Source organism: Pristiophorus japonicus, unplaced genomic scaffold, assembly GCF_044704955.1.
Source record: "Pristiophorus japonicus isolate sPriJap1 unplaced genomic scaffold, sPriJap1.hap1 HAP1_SCAFFOLD_592, whole genome shotgun sequence".
Taxonomy (NCBI): Eukaryota; Metazoa; Chordata; class Chondrichthyes; family Pristiophoridae; genus Pristiophorus; species Pristiophorus japonicus.
In genome coordinates, this window is record NW_027254501.1 from 137,631 (window position 1) to 153,226 (window position 15,596).

The window sequence follows — 15,596 nt, forward strand, 5'->3', positions numbered from 1 at the left end:
TCATTCCCCAGTTAGTGCTGTGTGTTTGAAGAATGAGGAGGGGTCAGTGAAACGATCATATTGAATGGTGGTGCAGGCTCGAAGGGCCGAATGGCCGACTCCTGCTCCTCGTTTTGATGTTTCTATGAATGAGTGAGAGACGGGTAAAGCGAGATAACTAAAAAGATGGACAACAGGACATGATGGGGAAGCTGGAAAGAAAAGAAGGGAACTTTTTGTTCCAAGGATGGTCTTGGAACTGTTATAATATTCTAACACTTCCACACCCTTGTCAATTGACAGTGAATTTAAATGCTAAGTTAATTTTGATTGGCCCCAGTGAGATTTGAACTCACGACCCCTGGTTTACAAGACCAGTGCTCTAACCGCTGAGCTATGGAGCCACCTGTGCAGCTAAAGACAGTGGAAGGAGCAGGAAAGAGAGGGGAAGGGAAAAGAGAGAGTGGAAGGAGTGAGAGAGAGGGGAAGGAGTGAGTGAGTGAGAGGGGAGGGGGAGATTGTGGGAGAGGAAGAGGAGAGATTGGGAGAGGAAGGGGAGAGAGAGAGAGGAGAAGGGGAGAGAGGGGAAGGGGAAAGAGTGGGAGGGGAAGGGGAGAGAGAGTGTGGAAGGGAGGGAGAGAGGCGAAGGAGTGAGGGAGATGGGGAAGATGATAGAGAGGTTAAGAGGAGTGATGGTGAAGGAGTGAGAGAGAGGAGAAGGGGAGAGATGGGAAGGGGAGAGAGGCGAAGGAGAGGATCTGAAAGTAAAGGGAAAAGAGAGAGAGAGAGGAGGGAGAGAGGGTGTAGCGAGGGAGGGGGGAATGAGTGAGAGACGGGGAAAGCGAGATCGTGGGAAAGGGAGAGAGGGGTAAAAAAATGTAGAACGCGTCGTGATGGGGAAGGGAGAGAGAACCTGTTGTTCGAGGGTTGATCTCAGAGCTGTTTAATATTTATAATTAAAGCACTTGTTAATTGACAGTAAATTTAAATATTGATCTAATTTTGAGTAGGCCCCAGTGAGATTTGAACCCACGACCCCTGGTTTACAAGACCAGTGCTCTAACCCCTGAGCTATGGAGCCACCTGCTCTGAAAAAGACAGGAGAAGGAGCAGTAAAGAGTGGGGAAGGGAAAAGAGAGAGTGGAAGCAGTGAGAGAGGGGGGGAATGGGAGAGAGTGGGGAAGGGGAGAGAGAGAGAGACGGGGAGGGGAAAGAGGGATAAGGAACCGGTAGACAGAGAGTGGATGGGGAGAGAGAGGCGGAAGGGGAGAGAGTGGGGAATGAGCAAAAGAGAGGGGGAAGGGGAGACTGGGATGAAGTAAGTGGGGCAAGGGAGAGAGAGCGGAGGAAGGGGAAAGAGAGCTTAAGGGGAGAGAGAGGGAATGTGAGAAAGGTTGGAGCACGGAAGGGACTGAGAGAGAGGGAGAAGGGGAGACAGGGAGGAAGAAAGAGGGGAAGGGGAGAGAGAAAGGGGGTGGGGAAAGAGAGGGAGGTGACGGAGAGCAAGTGTGTGGAATGGGGGAGAGAGAGGAAGAGGAGAAATGGGAAGGAGCGAGAGAGAGAAGGGGAAAAGAGAGAGAGAGAGGAGATAAAGTGGGCGAGTGATGCGGCAGAAAGAGGGAAGATAGTGGGTCGGGGAGAGGATAATGAATGAGAGTCAGATATTTAAATATTTAATTTTGAGAAGGCCCCAATGAGATTTGAACCACCTGCTCTGGGAAAGATCGGGGAAGGAGCAGGAAAGAGAGGGGAAGGGAAAAGAGAGAGGGGAAGGAAAGGGGAGAGAGTGAAAGGAGAAAGGGAAGGGGAGAGAGGGGAAAGAGGTGAGAGAGAGAGAGGGGAAGGAGTTAGAGAGAGGGGAGGGAAGTGGAGACAGGGAGGAAGAGAGAGGGGAAGGGGAGAGAGGTGGGGGGGGAGGGGAAAGAGAGGGAGGGGAAGGGGAGAGAGAGTATGGAAGGGGAGAGAGAGGGTGAGGGGAGAGAGAGGGGGAAGGAGTGAGAGAGAGGGGGAGGGGAGAGAGAGGGAGAAGAAACATAGAAACATAGAAACAAAGACAATAGGTGCAGGAGTAGGCCATTCGGCCCTTCGAGCCTGCACCCTCATTCAATAAGATCATGGCTGATCATTCACCTCAGTACCCCTTTCCTGCTTTCTCTCCATACCCCTTCATCCCTTTAGCCGTAAGGGCCATATCTAACTCCTTCTTAAATATATCCAATGAACTGGCCTCAACAACTCTCTGCGGCAGGGAATTCCACAGGTTAACAATTCTCTGAGTGAAGAAGTTTCTCCTTATCTCAGTCCTAAATGGCTTACCCCTTGTCCTTAGACTGTGACCCCTGGTTCTGGACTTCCCCAACATCGGGAACATTCTAACCGCATCTAACCTGTCTCGTCCCGTCAGAATCACATACGTTTCTATGAGATCCCCTCTCATCCTTCTAAACTCCCGTGTATAAAGACCCAGTTGATCCAGTCTCTCCTCATATGTCAGTCCAGCCATCCCGGGAATCAGTCTGGTGAACCTTCGCTGCACTCCCTCAATAGCAAGAACGTCCTTCCTCAGATTAGGAGACCAAAACTGAACACAATATTCCAGGTGTGGCCTCACCAAGGCCCTGTACAACTGCAGTAAGACCTCCCTGCTCCTATACTCAAATCCCCGAGCTATGTCGGCCAACATACCATTTGCCTTCTTCACCGCCTGCTGTACCTGCATGCCAACTTTCAATGACTGATGTACCATGACACCCAGGTCTCGTTGCACCTCCCCTTTTCTTAGCCTGCCGCCAATCAGATAATATTCTGTCTTCGCGTTTTTGCCCCCAAACTGGATAACCTCACATTTATCCACATTATACTGCATCTGCCATGTATTTGCTCACTCACCTAACCTGTCCAAGTCACCCTGCAGCCTCATAGTGTCCCCCTCACAGCTCACACCGCCACCCAGCTTAGTGTCATCTGCAAACTTGGAGACATTACACTCAATTCTTTCATCTCAATCGTTAATGTATATTGTAAATAGCTGGGGTCCCAGCACTGAGCCCTGCGGCACTCCACTAGTCACTGCCTGCCATTCTGAAAAGGACCCATTTATCCCGACTCTCTGCTTCCTGTCTGCCAAGCAGTTCTCTATCCACGTCAGTACATTACTCCCAATACCATGTACTTTAATTTTGCACACCAATCTCTTGTGTGGGACCTTGTCAAAAGCCTTTTGAAAGTCCAAATACACCACATGCACTGATTCTCCCTTGTCCACTCTGCTAGTTACATCCTCAAAAAATTCCAGAAGATTTGTCAAGCATGATTTCCCTTTCATAAATCCATGCTGACTTGGACCGATCCTGTCACTGCTTTCCAAATGTGCTGCTATTTCATCCTTAATAATTGATTCCAACATTTTCCCCACTACTGATGAAGGAGTGAGAGAGAGGGGAAGGGGAGAGAGAGGGGGAAGGAGCGAGGCTGTGACAAGGGAAGGGGAAGGAGGGAGAGTGGAATGAGTGAGAGATGGGGAAAGTGAGATAGCAAGAAAGGGAGGGAGGGGTAAAAAGATGTAGAATGGGTTGTGAGGGGGAAGGGTGACAGAGATTTGGAAGGGGAGAGAGTGTGTCAGAGAGACGAGAAGAGGAGAGAGGGGAACCAGTTTTTCCAGGGTCAGTCTCAGAGATGATTAATATTTATAATTAAAGCTGCTTTTAATTGACGTTGAATTTAACAACTGAGCTTATTTGCGTCGGCCCAGTGAGATTTAAACCCACGACCCCAGGTTTACTAGACCAGTGCTCTAACCCCTGAGCTATGGAGCAACCTGCCCTGGAAAAGACAGGGGAAGGAGCAGGAAAGAGAGGGGAAGGGAAAAGAGAGAGTGGCAGGAGTGAGAGAGAGGTGGAAGGGGAGAGAGAGAGAGGGGAAGGGGAGAGAGAGTGGAAGGAGTGAGAGAGAGAGAGGTGAAAGGGAGAGAAGGAGAGGAAGGGGAGAGAGGGAGGGCAAGGAGTGAGAGAGGGGGGAAGTTGAAAGAGAGGTTAAGAAGAGGATGGGGAAGGAGCGAGAGAGAGAGGGGAAGGGGAGAAAGTAGGGAAAGAGAGAGAGGGAGGAGGCAGGGGAAGGGAACAGAGAGGAAGAAGGGGAAAATCTGAAAGGAAAGGGAAAAGAGAGAGGAGAAAGGGGAGGGGAATGAGTGAGAGACATGGAAAGGAAAGGGAGAGAGAGATTTGGAAGGGGAGAGAGAGTACAAGAGAGACGGTCCTGTTGTTCCAGGGTCAGTCTCGTAGTTGTTTATTATTTATAATTAAAACCCTTGTTATTTAAATACTAAATTAATTATGCAAAGGCCCCACTGAGATTTGAACCCACGACCCCTGGTTTACAAGACCAGTGCTCTAACCCCTGAGCTATGGAGCCACCTATTCAGTGAAAGAAAGGGGATGGAGCAGGAAAGGGAGGGGAAGGGAAAAGAGAGAGTGGAAGGAGTGAGAGAGGGGGAAGGGGAGAGAGGAATGGGAGAGAGAGGGGGGAGGGCAGAGAGAGGGAGGAGAAGGGGAGAGAGAGGTGAAGGAGAGGGGGGAGAGAGGGGGAATGAGTGAGACAGGGGAGAGAGCGGAAGGGACTGAGAGAGAGGGGGAAGAGGGTGACAGGCAGGAAGAGAGAGTAGAAGGGGAGAGAGAAAGTTGGTGGGGCAATATAGAAACATAGAAACATAGAAAATAGGTGCAGGAGTAGGCCATTCGGCCCTTCGAGCCTGCACCGCCATTCAATGTGATCATGGCTGATCATTCACCTCAGTACCCCTTTCCTGCTTTCTCTCCATACCCCTTGATCCCTTTAGCCGTAAGGGCCATATCTAACTCCCTCTTGAATATATCCAATGAACTGGCATCAACAACTCTCTGTGGTAGAGAATTCCACAGGTTAACAACTCTCTGAGTGAAGAAGTTTCTCCTCATCTCAGTCCTAAATGGCCTACCCCTTATCCTAAGATTGTGTCCCCTGGTTCAGGACTTCCCCAACATCGGGAACATTCTTCCCGCATTGAACTTGTCCAGTCCAGTCAGAAACTTATATGTTTCTCTGAGATCCCCTCTCATCCTTCGAAACTCCAGTGAATAAAGGCCCAGTTGATCCAGTCTCTCCTCATATGACAGTCCAGCCATCCCGGGAATCAGTCTGGTGAACCTTCGCTGCACTCCCTCAATAGCAAGAACGTCCTTCCTCAGATTAGGAGACCAAAACTGTACACAATACTCCAGGTGCGGTCTCACCAGGGCCCTGTATAACTGGAGTAAGACATCCTTGCTCCTGTACTCAGACCCTCTTGCAATGAAGGCCAACGTACCATTTGCATTCCGAACTGCTTGCTGCACCTGCATGTCTGCTTTCAATGACTCTCCCCTCCAACATCTCCCTTTCCCGTTCTCTCCCCTTCCCCTCTCTCCCCTTCCCCTCTCTCTCTCACATCTTTCCCTCTCTCCTTCTCCTTCCCCTCTATTTCAAACTCCTTACCCTCTCTCTCTCCTCTTCCCCCTCTCTCGCTTCCCTTCTCCCTCTCTCTCTCCCCTGCCCCCTCTCTTTCCCCTCTCACTCACTCCTTCCCCTCTCCCTTTTCATTTTATCCCCTCCTCTCTCTCCCCTCCCTCTCCTTCTCCCTCACCTCCCCAGTCTCCACTCCCCTCCCTTTCCCTCCTTCCCTTGCTCTTACTCTCCCCTTTCCCATCAGACTCGCACCCTCCCCACATCTCCCATTCCCCCCCCATCTCCCCTTCTCCCTCTCTCCCCTTCCCCCGCTCTATCTTCCCCCCTCGAGAGACAGAGTTAGATGGTGAGAGACAGAAAGAAAGAGAGTGAGATTGAGAGAGAGAGAGAGACTGAGAGATTGGGACAGACTGTGACTGAGTTGTCTTGGGATGTTTTACTACGTGAAAGACCCGATATATCGATGTTGAGAGGTGAATATTGAAGAGACGGAGGCAGGAGTCTGGGGGATGAGACACAATCTGAGCGTTTCACTGACCCCTCCTCATTCTTCAAACACACAGCACTAACTGGGGAATGACCCACAGCCCAGGGCAGGTGGCTCAATAGCTCAGGGGTTAGAGCACTGGTCTCGTAAATCAGGGGTTGTGGGTTCAAATCTCACTGGGGCCTACTCAAAATTAGTTCAGTATTTAAATTCACCTAAATATTGAACACCTCTGAGACTGACTGTGATACAAAAGGCTTCTTTCTCTGTTGCCCATTTTACATCTTTTTACCTCTCTCTCCCCTTCCCATGATCTCGCTTTCCCAGTCTCTCACTCATTCCCCTCTCTTCACCTCTCTCCCCTTCCCCCTCTCTCTCCTCTTCCCCCTCAATCTCCCCTTCCCCAATCTTCCCCCCTCTCTCATTCCTTCCTCTCTCTCTCCTTCCCCTCTCTCCCCTTCCCTCTCGACTTTCACTCTCCCTCTCCTTCCCCTCTCTCTCCTTCCTCCTTTATCTTCTTTCTCTCTCCCCTCCCCCTCTCTCCACTACCTACTCTCTGTCCTCTCGCTCCTTCCCTCTCTGCCTTTTCACTCTCTCTTTCCTCCCCTCCCACCCCTCTCTCCTCTCTCGCTCTGTTTTCCCTTTCTTTTCAGATTTTCCCCTTCTCTCTCTCTCTCCCCTTCCTATCTCTCGCCCCTGCCTCCTCCCTCGCTCTTTTGTCTTCACATCTCTCTCCCCTTCCCCTCTCTCTCTCTCACTCATTCCCTCTCTCTCTCACTCATTCCCTCTCTCTCCCCTCCCCTCTCTCACTCCTTCCCCCAACTCTCTCTCCCCTTCCACACTCTCTCTCACTCCTTCCCCCTCTCTCTCACTCATTCCAGTCTCTCTTTTCCCTTCCTCTCTCTTTCCTGCTCCTTCCGCTGTCTTGCCCAAAGCAGGTGGCTCCATAGCTCAGGGGTTAGAGCACTGGTCTAGTAAACCAGGGGTCGTGAGTTCAAATCTCACTGGGGCCTATTCAAAATTAGCTCAGTATTTAAATTCACCATCAATTAACAAAGGTTATAAATATTAAACAGCTTTGCAACTGACCCTGGAATAACAAGCTTGTTTCCCCATCACGACATGTTCCACATCTTTTTCCCTATCTCTCACTCATTCCCCTCTCCCCCTTTCCCCTAACCTCGCCTCACCCTCTCTCCCTCCTCCCATTCCGCTCCCCTCACTTTTCCTTTTCATTTCAGATTCTCTCCTCTCCTCCCTCTCTCTTTCCCAACTTTCTCCCATTCCCGTCTCTCCCCTTTCCTCACTCTCTTACTCCTTCCCCTTCCCCTCTCTTTCCCCTTCCCTTCTCTCTGTAAAGTCCTGTCCCCTCAGTACAGATTCACACGAGGCGTGTAGTGAAGTCAAGGTCACTCTGGACCTGCACCTTTCTATCACAGCTCTGGAATGCTGCACTTGCCTGAGACCTGTCCTTATATACCTGTCCCTTGCAAGTGCACCCCTGGTGGTAAGGTGTGCTGGTGGTTACAGGTCATATCTTATTACAGTCATGTATAGCATGTTAGGATACAGTTATATATAATAATGTAAGATACATGACAATGGGGAAGGGAGTTGAGCAAGGTGAAAGAGAGGTGAAGATGAGTGATGGGGAAGTAGTGAGAGAGAGGGGTGGGGGGAAGGGGAGAGATGGGAATGGGAGAAAGTTGGGAAAGAGAGTGAGGGAGGAGGCAGGGGAGAGAGAAAGGGGAAGGGTAGAGAGAGGGAGAAGGGGAGAATCTGAAATGAAAGGGAAAAGAGAGAGGAGGGAGGGGAGCAGAGAGGGAGGAGGGAGGGAGGGTGAGGCGAGGGAGGGGGAAGGGGGGAGAGGGGAATGAGTGAGAGACGTGGAAAGAGAGATCGCGGGAAAGGGAGAGAGGGGTAAAAAGATGCAGAACTGGGGAAGAAAGAGAGAGATTTGGAAATGGAGAGAGAGTGTAGCCTGTTGTTCCAGGGTCAGTCTCGGAGCTGTTTAATACTTATAATTAAATCCCTTGTTAATTGACGGTCAATTTAAATACTGAGCTAATTTTGAGTCATCCTGCAGCCTCTTAGCATCCTCCTCACAGCTCACACCGCCAGCCAGTTTAGTGTCATCTGCAAACTTGGAGATATTACACTCAATCCCTTCATCTAAATCGTAATGTATATTGTAAAGAGCTGGGGTCCCAGCACTGAGCCCTGCGGCACTCCACTAGTCACTGCCTGCCATTCTGAAAAGGACCCGTTTATCCCGACTCTCTGCTTCCTGTCTGCCAACCAGTTCTCTATCCACGTCAGTACATTACCCCCAATACCATGCGCTTTGATTTTGCACACCAATCTCTTGTGTGGGACCTTGTCAAAAGCCTTTTGAAAGTCCAAATACACCACATCCACTGGTTCTCCCTTGTCCACTCTACTAGTTACATCCTCAAAAAATTCCAGAAGATTCATCAAGCATGATTTCCCTTTCATAAATCCATGCTGACTTGGACCGATCCTGTCACTGCTTTCCGAATGCACTGCTATTTCAATCTTAATGGTTCATTCCAACATTTTCCCCACGACTGATGTCAGTCTAACCAGTCAAAGCGAAAAAGACAGATTGTGGAATGGGCGGAGGAATGAGGGGTGACAGCAAGAGAGTCAGGAAATGGAGCATGAGATTAATTTCGCACAGAGTGGTGTAGTGAGAGGATAGTGAATGAGAAACAGATATTTAAATAATTTTGAGTAGGCCCCAGTGAGATTTGAACCCACAACCCCTGGTTTACGAAACCAGTGCTCCAACCCCTGAGCAATGGAGCCATCTGCTCTAAGAAAGACAGGGGAAGGAGCAGGAAAGAGAGGGGAATGGAAAAGAGAGAGTGGAATGAGTGAGAGCGAGGGGGAAGGGGAGAGAGAGAGATGGGAAGGGGAGAGAGAGAGAGGTGGGAAGGGAAATAGGTGAATGAGTGAGAGAGAAAGGTGATGGGGAGAGAGAGGGGAAGGGGAGAGAAAGAGTGAGGAAGGGGAGAGACAGTCAGGAGAGAGAGGGAGGGGCAGGGGAGAGAGAAAGGAAGGCGAGAGAGAGGGAGAAGGGGAGAATCCGAAAAGAAAGGGTAAAGAGAGAGAGAAGGAAGAGGGGGGCGGGGAGGGAAGAGGGAGAGTGAAGGGGAGCGGAAAAGGCAGAGGGGGAAGGGAAGAGAGGGGGTGAGAGTGGGTAGTGGAAAGAGGGGGAGGGGAGACAGAGAGAGGGGGGAGGGGATGGAGTGACAGAGAGGGGAATGAGTGTATTGTGTTCCTAACACAGATGAGACTGCACACAGGGAGGTTACAGTAACAGTGACCTCAGTCTTTAATAAGACTCTCCAGAGTGAGGAACAGGCCTTAGGGGCGGCTTATACACAGTGCTCCCAATGGTATCCCTTGGGACTTCAGGGGATGAGCTCCCTGGTGGTGGAACATGGGAGTACATGCTTTACAGATACACAACAGAGTGAGAGATGAGGAAAGTGAGATAGTGGGAAAGGGATAGAGGAGTAAAAAGATGTAGAACGGGTCACGATGTGGAAAGGATCGAGAGATGAGAAGATGAGAGTGGAGCCTGTTGTTCCAGGGTTGGTCTCGGAGCTGTTTAATATTTATAATTAAACCCCTTGTTAATTGACGGTGAATTTAAATACTAAACTAATTTTCAGTAGGCCCCAGTGAGATTTGAACTCACGACACCAGGTTTACTGGACCAGTGCTCTAACCCCTGAGCTATGGAGCCACCTGCTCAAGGAAACACAGGGGAAGGAACAGGAAAGAGAGGGGAAGGGAAAAGTGAGAGTGGAAGGAGGGAGAGAGAGGGGAAGGGGAGAGAGAGGGAGGGGAGAGAGAGAAGGGGAGAATGTAAACAGAAAGGGAAAAGAGAGCGGGAGAGGGAAGGGGAGGGAAGAGGGAGAGGGAAAGGGAGAGTGAAAAGGCAGAAGGGGAAGGGAAGAGAGGGTGGAGAGACTGGGGAGTGGAGAGTGGGGACAGGAGAGAGAGGGAAGATAGAGGAGGAAGGAGAGAGAGGGGAAAGAATGGGGAGAGAGTGAAGGTAGAAAGGGAAGGGGAGCGAGGGGAAAGAGGTGAGAGAGAGAGGGGAAGGAGTTAGAGAGAGAGAAAGGGGAGAGAGGGGAGGGAAGTGGAGACAGGGAGGAAGAGAGAGTGTGAGGGGAGAGAGAGGGGAAGGAGTGAGAGAGAGGGGGAGGGGAGAGAGAGGGGGAAGAAACATTGAAACATAGAAATATAGAAAATAGGTGCAGGAGTAGGCCATTCGGCCATTCGAGCCTGCACCACCATTCAATAAGATCATGGCTGATCATTCCCTCAGTACCCCTTTCCTGCTTTCTCTCCATACCCCTTGATTCCCTTAGCATATCTAACTCCCTCTTGAATGAACTGGCCTCAACAACTCTCTGCGGCAGTGAATTCCACAGGTTAACAACTCTCTGAGTGAAGAAGTTTCTCCTCATCTCAGTCCTAAATGGCCTACCCTTTATCCTAAGACTGTGTCCCCTGGTTCTGGACTTCCCCAACATCGGGAACATTCTTCCCACATCTCCCCTGTCCCGTCCCGTCAGTATTGCAGTGGTGTTACATGGAGGTTACATATATGACAGAGAGACAGGGAAAAAGAGAGAGGGGAACTGGAGAGAGAGGAGGAGGAGGGGAAAGAGATCAAGGATAAGGGGAATGAGATAGTGGAAGTGAGGGAGAGAGAGGGGAAAGAGTCGGAAAGAGAGGGGGAGGGGAGAGAGAGAGGGGAAAGGGGAGACAGGGAGGGAGAAAGACGGGCAGGGGAGAGAGAGAGAGGGAAAGGGGAAAGAGAGGTTAAGGGGAGAGAGAGGGAAGGAGTGAGAGAGCGAGGGGGAGAATGGAAGGGGAGATAGAGATAGGGGAAGGGGAGAGAGAGGGAGAAGGGGAAAATCTGAAAGGAAAAGGAAAAGAGAGAGATAGAGGAGGGAAGGGAGAGTCGGGAGGAAAGAGAGGGGAGCGGAGAGGGAATGGGAGAGGGAGAGTGGGAAGGGGAGAGAGGGGGAAGGAAGTGGTTAGGGGAGAGATTGAGGGGAGAGGGTGCGAGAGGGGAAGGGGAGAGAGGGTGAAGGAGGTGGTTAGGGGAGAGGCTGAGGGGAGAGGGTGAGAGAGAGGAAGGAGAGAGAGGGGGAAGGAGTGAGGGTGAGGCGAGGGAGGGGCAAGGGGGGAGAGGTGAATAACTGAGAGACAGGGATAGCGGGAAAGTGAGAGAGGGCTAAAAAGATGTAGAACGGGTCGTGATGGGGAAGGGAAAGAGAGATTTGGAAGGGGAGAGAGAGTGTAAGAGAGATGAAAAAAGGAGAGGGGTAAGGGTGTGAGGGGAGCCTGTTGTTCCAGGGTCGGTCTCGGAGCTGTTTAATATTTATAATTAAACCCCTTGTTAATTAAAAAGTAACCGATATTTGGAATAGACTCTAATGAGATTTGAACTCACGACCCCTGATTTACTAGACCAGTGCTCTAACCCCTGAGCTATGGAGCCACCTTCTCTGGGAAAGACTGGAAAAGGGGCAGGAAAGGGAGGGGAAGGGAAAAGAGCAAGTGTGAGGAGTGAGAGAGAGGGGGAAGGGGAGAGAGAGAAGAAATGTGAGAGAGAGAGGGAAGAGAAGACAGGGAGGAAGAGAGAGGGGAAGAGGAGAGAGAGAGTTGGGAAGAGAAAGAGAGGGAGGGGAAAGGGAGAGAGAGAGAGGGGGAAGGGGAGAGAGGGAGAAAGAGAGGGAGGGAAAGGGAGAGAGAGAGGGGGTGAAGGGGAGAGAGGGAGAAAGAGAAAGGGGAAGGGGAGAGAGAGGGAGGTGGGAGGGGAAATAGGCGATTGAGTGAGAGAAAGATGATGGGGCGAGAGAGGAAGGGGAGAGAGAGGGCGAAGGAGTGAGACAGAGGGGAAGGGGAGACAGCGGAAGGGTAGAGAAAGAGTGGGGAAGGGGAGAGACAGTCAGGAAAGAGAGGGAGGGGCAGGGGAGAGAGAAAGGAAGGGGAGAGAGAGGGAAGAGGGGAGAATCTGAAAAGAAAGGGTAAAGAGAGAGAGGAGGAAGAGAGGGGCGGGGAGGGAAGAGGGAGAGGGAGAGGGAGAGGGAAAAGGCAGAGGAGGAAGGGAAGAGAGCGGGGGTGAGAGTGGGGGTGGGGGTGGGGAGGGAGGGGAGGAAAGAGAGAGGATGGGAGAGGGAAAGGGAGAGTGAAAAGACAGAGTGGGTAGCGGAGAGAGGGGGAGGGGATAGAGAGAGTGAAGACAGAGGAGAAAGGAGAGGGGGGGAAGGACTGGGGAGAGAATGAAATTAGAGAGGGAAGGGGAAATAGAGGGAATGAGTGAGAGAGAGAGGGGGGAAGGGGAGAGAGATGTGAAGGCAAGAGAGGGAGGAGGCAGGGGAGAGAGAAAGGGGAAGGGGAGAGAGAGGGAGAAGGGGAGAATCTGAAATGAAAGGGAAAAGAGAGCGAGAGAGGAGGGAGGGGTGAGAGGGGAGGGGAAAGGGAAAGGGCGAGTGAAAAGGCAGAGAGGGAAGGAGCGATCGGAGGGAGAGAGTAGGTAATGGAGAGAGGGGGAGGGGAGAGAGAGAGAAGAAAGAGGACAAAGGAGAGAGAGGAGGACAAGTGAGCGAAAGAAAGTGGAGAGGGAAGGGGAGAGAGGGGAAAGGGGGGAGTGAGAGAGGAAGGAATGAGAGAGGCGAGGGGGGCAAAGAGTGGGGAAGGGGAGAGAGAGGGGGAAGGGGAGAGAGAGAGGGGGAAGGGGAGAGAGAGGGAGAGAGAGGAAGGAGTGGGAAAAAGAAGGGAAGGGAAAAGAGAGACTAGAAGGATTGAGAGAGAGGGGAAGGGGAAAGTGAGGGAGGGGAAGGGGAGAGAGGGCAGGTAATGAGAGAGAGGGTGAAGTTGAGAGATAGAAGGGAAGGAGTGAGAGATGGGGGGAAGGGGAAAGAGAGGGGTCGGATTGAGAGAAGAAGGGTAACGAGTGTGTAAGAGCGTGAAGGGGAGATAGGTAGAGACGGGGAGGAGAAGAGAGAAGGGGAAGGAGGAAGAGTGGGTGAAGGGGAGAGAGAGGGGGAAGGAGAGAGAGTGAGAAGAGAGAGGGGAAGAGAGGGGCATGAGTGAGAAACAGCGAAAGGAAGATAGCGGGAAAGGGAGAGAGAGAATAAAAGTTGTAAAACAGGCTGCGATGGGGAAGGGAGAGAAAGATTTGGAAGAGGAGAGGGGGAAGTGTGTGAGGGGAGCCTGTAATTCCAGGTTTGGTCTCGGAGCTGTTTAATATTTATAATTAAAGCCCTTATTTATTGACAGTGAATTTAAATGCTGAGCAAATCCCAGTGATATTTGAATATCCGACCGCTGGTTTACTAAACCAGTGCTCTAACCCCTGAGCTATGGAGCCATCTGCTCTGGGAAATACAGGGGAAGGAGCAGGAAAGAGAGGGGAAGGGAAAAGAGAGCGTAGAAGGAGGAAGGGGAGAGGGAGGGGATGGGGAAGGGGAGAGAGAGAGGGGCGAAAAGAGGGAGTTGGGGAAAGAGAGGGAGGGGATGGACAGAGAGGGGAAGGAGTCGGAGAGAGTGGGAAGAGGAAAGACTTGGGGAGTGGAGAGAGGGAGAAAGAGAGAGGGGAAGGGGAGAGAAAGGGGGAAGGAATGAGACAGAGGGGAAGGGGAGACAGCGGGAGGGGAGAAAAAGAGTGGGGAAGGGGAGAGACGGTCAGGAGAGAGAGGGAGGGGCAGGGGAGAGAGAAAGGAAGGGGAGAGAGAGGGAGAAGGGGAGAATCCGAAAAGAAAGGGTAAAGAGAGAGAGGAGGAAGAGGGGGGTGGTGAGGTAAGAGGGAGAGGGAAAGGGAGAGGGAAAAGGCAGAGGAGGAAGGGAAGAGAGGGGGTGAGAGTGGGTAGTGGAAAGAGAGGGAGGGGAGACAGAGAGAGGGGGGAGGGGATGGAGTGACAGAGAGGGAAATGAGTGTATTGTGTTCCTAACACAGATGAGACTGCACACAGGGAGGTTACAGTAACAGTGACGTCAGTCTTTAATAAGACTCTCCAGAGTGAGAAACAGGCCTTAGGGGCGGCTTATACACAGTGCTCCCAATGGAATCCCTTGGGACTTCAGGGGATGAGCTCCCTGGTGGCGGAACATGGGAGAGCATGCTTTACAGATACACAACAGAGTGAGAGATGAGGAAAGCGAGATAGTGGGAAAGGGAGAGAGGGGTAAAAAGATGTAGAACGGGTCGCGATGGGGAAGGGAGAGAGAGATTTGGAAGGGGAGAGAGAGTGTCAGACAGACGAGAACCTGTTGTTGAAGGATTGGTCTCAGAGCTGTTTAATATTTATAATTAAAGCCCTGGTTAATTGACAGCAAATTTAAATATTGAGTAGGCCCCAATGAGATTTGAACTGACGACCCCTGGTTTACTAGACCAGTGCTCTAACCCCTGAGCTATGGAGCCACCTGCTGTGGGAAAGACAGGGGAAGGAGCAGGAAAGAGAGGGGAAGGGAAAAGAGAGAGTGGAAGGAGTGAGAGAGAGCGAAGGGGAGAGAGAGAGGGAGGGGTAAGGGAAAAGCGAGCGTGGAAGGAGTGAGAGAGGGAGGGGACGGAGTGAGAGAGAGGGGGAAGGGGAGAGAGGGAAGGGACGGAGTGAGAGAGAGGGGGAAGGGGAGACAGGGAGGAGGAGAGAGGGGAAGGGGAGAGAGAGAAGGGGAAGGGGAAAGAGCAATTGGAAGGATTGAGAGAACGGGGAAGGGGAGAGAGTGGGGAAGGAGTGAGAGAGAGGGGGAAGGAGTGACAGGGAGGAAAAGAGAGGGGAAGGGGAGAGACGGAGGGGAGTGAGGGAGGGGAGGAAAGAGAGGGGACGGGAGAGGGAAAGGGAGAGTGAAAAGGCAGAGGGGTTGTGAAAGTGGGCAGCGGAGAGAGGGGGACAGGAAAGAGAGGGGAAGGAGTGATAGAGAGGGGGAACGGGAAAGAGTGGGGAAGGAGTGAGAGAGAGGGGAAGGAGAGCGAGAGGGGAAGGAAAGAGAAGGAGGAGGCGGGGAGAGAGAAAGGAAGGGGAGAGAGAGGGAGAAGGGGAGAATCCGAAAAGAAAGGGTAAAAAGAGAGAGAGAGAGGAGGAAGAGAGGGGAGGGGAGGGGAGAGGGAGAGGGAAAGGGAGAGTGAAAAGACAGAGGGGGAAAGGGAGAGAGGGGGAGAGAGAGCGAGGGGGAGGGGAGACAGAGAAGGAGATGTGGAGGGTATGGAGGGCGAGGGGAATGAGTGAGGCACGGGGAAAGTGAGATAGCGGGAAGGGGAGAGAGTGAGGGGAAGGAGTGAGAAAGGGGGGAAGGAGAGAAGGGATTGAGTGAGAAAGGTGGGGAATGAGAGCGTAAAGTTCTTTCTCAATGGCACAAAACCCACACGAGGCAAATTCTGTGGACTAGGTCACTCCATGACCTGTACCTTTATTCACAGGACCAAGAGGTGATGACCCTGCGTGGGACCTCCCTTTATGTACCTGGACGACCAGGTAAGGAGTGTCTCCCACAAGTGCGCCCCCTGTGGTCAAGATGTGCATTGCTTAAGTCTATTCAGTATTGCAGTGGTGTTACATGGAGGTTACATATATGACAGAGAGACAGGGAGGAAGAGAGA

At 51.7% G+C, this 15,596-nt stretch overlaps 8 non-coding genes across 8 annotated transcripts; 2 read left to right on the forward strand and 6 right to left on the reverse strand.

The window, feature by feature from the left end:
* Positions 1 to 310: 310 nt before the first annotated feature.
* On the reverse strand, positions 311 to 383 carry trnat-ugu (transfer RNA threonine (anticodon UGU)). Its single transcript has one exon. It is a non-coding gene; the product is annotated as a tRNA-Thr (tRNA).
* Positions 384 to 987: 604 nt separating this feature from the next.
* On the reverse strand, positions 988 to 1,060 carry trnat-ugu (transfer RNA threonine (anticodon UGU)). The gene has a single exon. It is a non-coding gene; the product is annotated as a tRNA-Thr (tRNA).
* A 3,256-nt stretch (positions 1,061 to 4,316) lies between these two features.
* trnat-ugu (transfer RNA threonine (anticodon UGU)) lies at positions 4,317 to 4,389 on the reverse strand. The gene has a single exon. It is a non-coding gene; the product is annotated as a tRNA-Thr (tRNA).
* A 1,667-nt stretch (positions 4,390 to 6,056) lies between these two features.
* On the forward strand, positions 6,057 to 6,129 carry trnat-cgu (transfer RNA threonine (anticodon CGU)). The gene has a single exon. It is a non-coding gene; the product is annotated as a tRNA-Thr (tRNA).
* Positions 6,130 to 6,884: 755 nt separating this feature from the next.
* Positions 6,885 to 6,957, forward strand: trnat-agu (transfer RNA threonine (anticodon AGU)). Its single transcript has one exon. It is a non-coding gene; the product is annotated as a tRNA-Thr (tRNA).
* A 2,689-nt stretch (positions 6,958 to 9,646) lies between these two features.
* Positions 9,647 to 9,719, reverse strand: trnat-agu (transfer RNA threonine (anticodon AGU)). Its single transcript has one exon. It is a non-coding gene; the product is annotated as a tRNA-Thr (tRNA).
* A 1,700-nt stretch (positions 9,720 to 11,419) lies between these two features.
* Positions 11,420 to 11,492, reverse strand: trnat-agu (transfer RNA threonine (anticodon AGU)). The gene has a single exon. It is a non-coding gene; the product is annotated as a tRNA-Thr (tRNA).
* A 2,855-nt stretch (positions 11,493 to 14,347) lies between these two features.
* trnat-agu (transfer RNA threonine (anticodon AGU)) lies at positions 14,348 to 14,420 on the reverse strand. The gene has a single exon. It is a non-coding gene; the product is annotated as a tRNA-Thr (tRNA).
* Between the last annotated feature and the right edge of the window lie 1,176 nt (positions 14,421 to 15,596).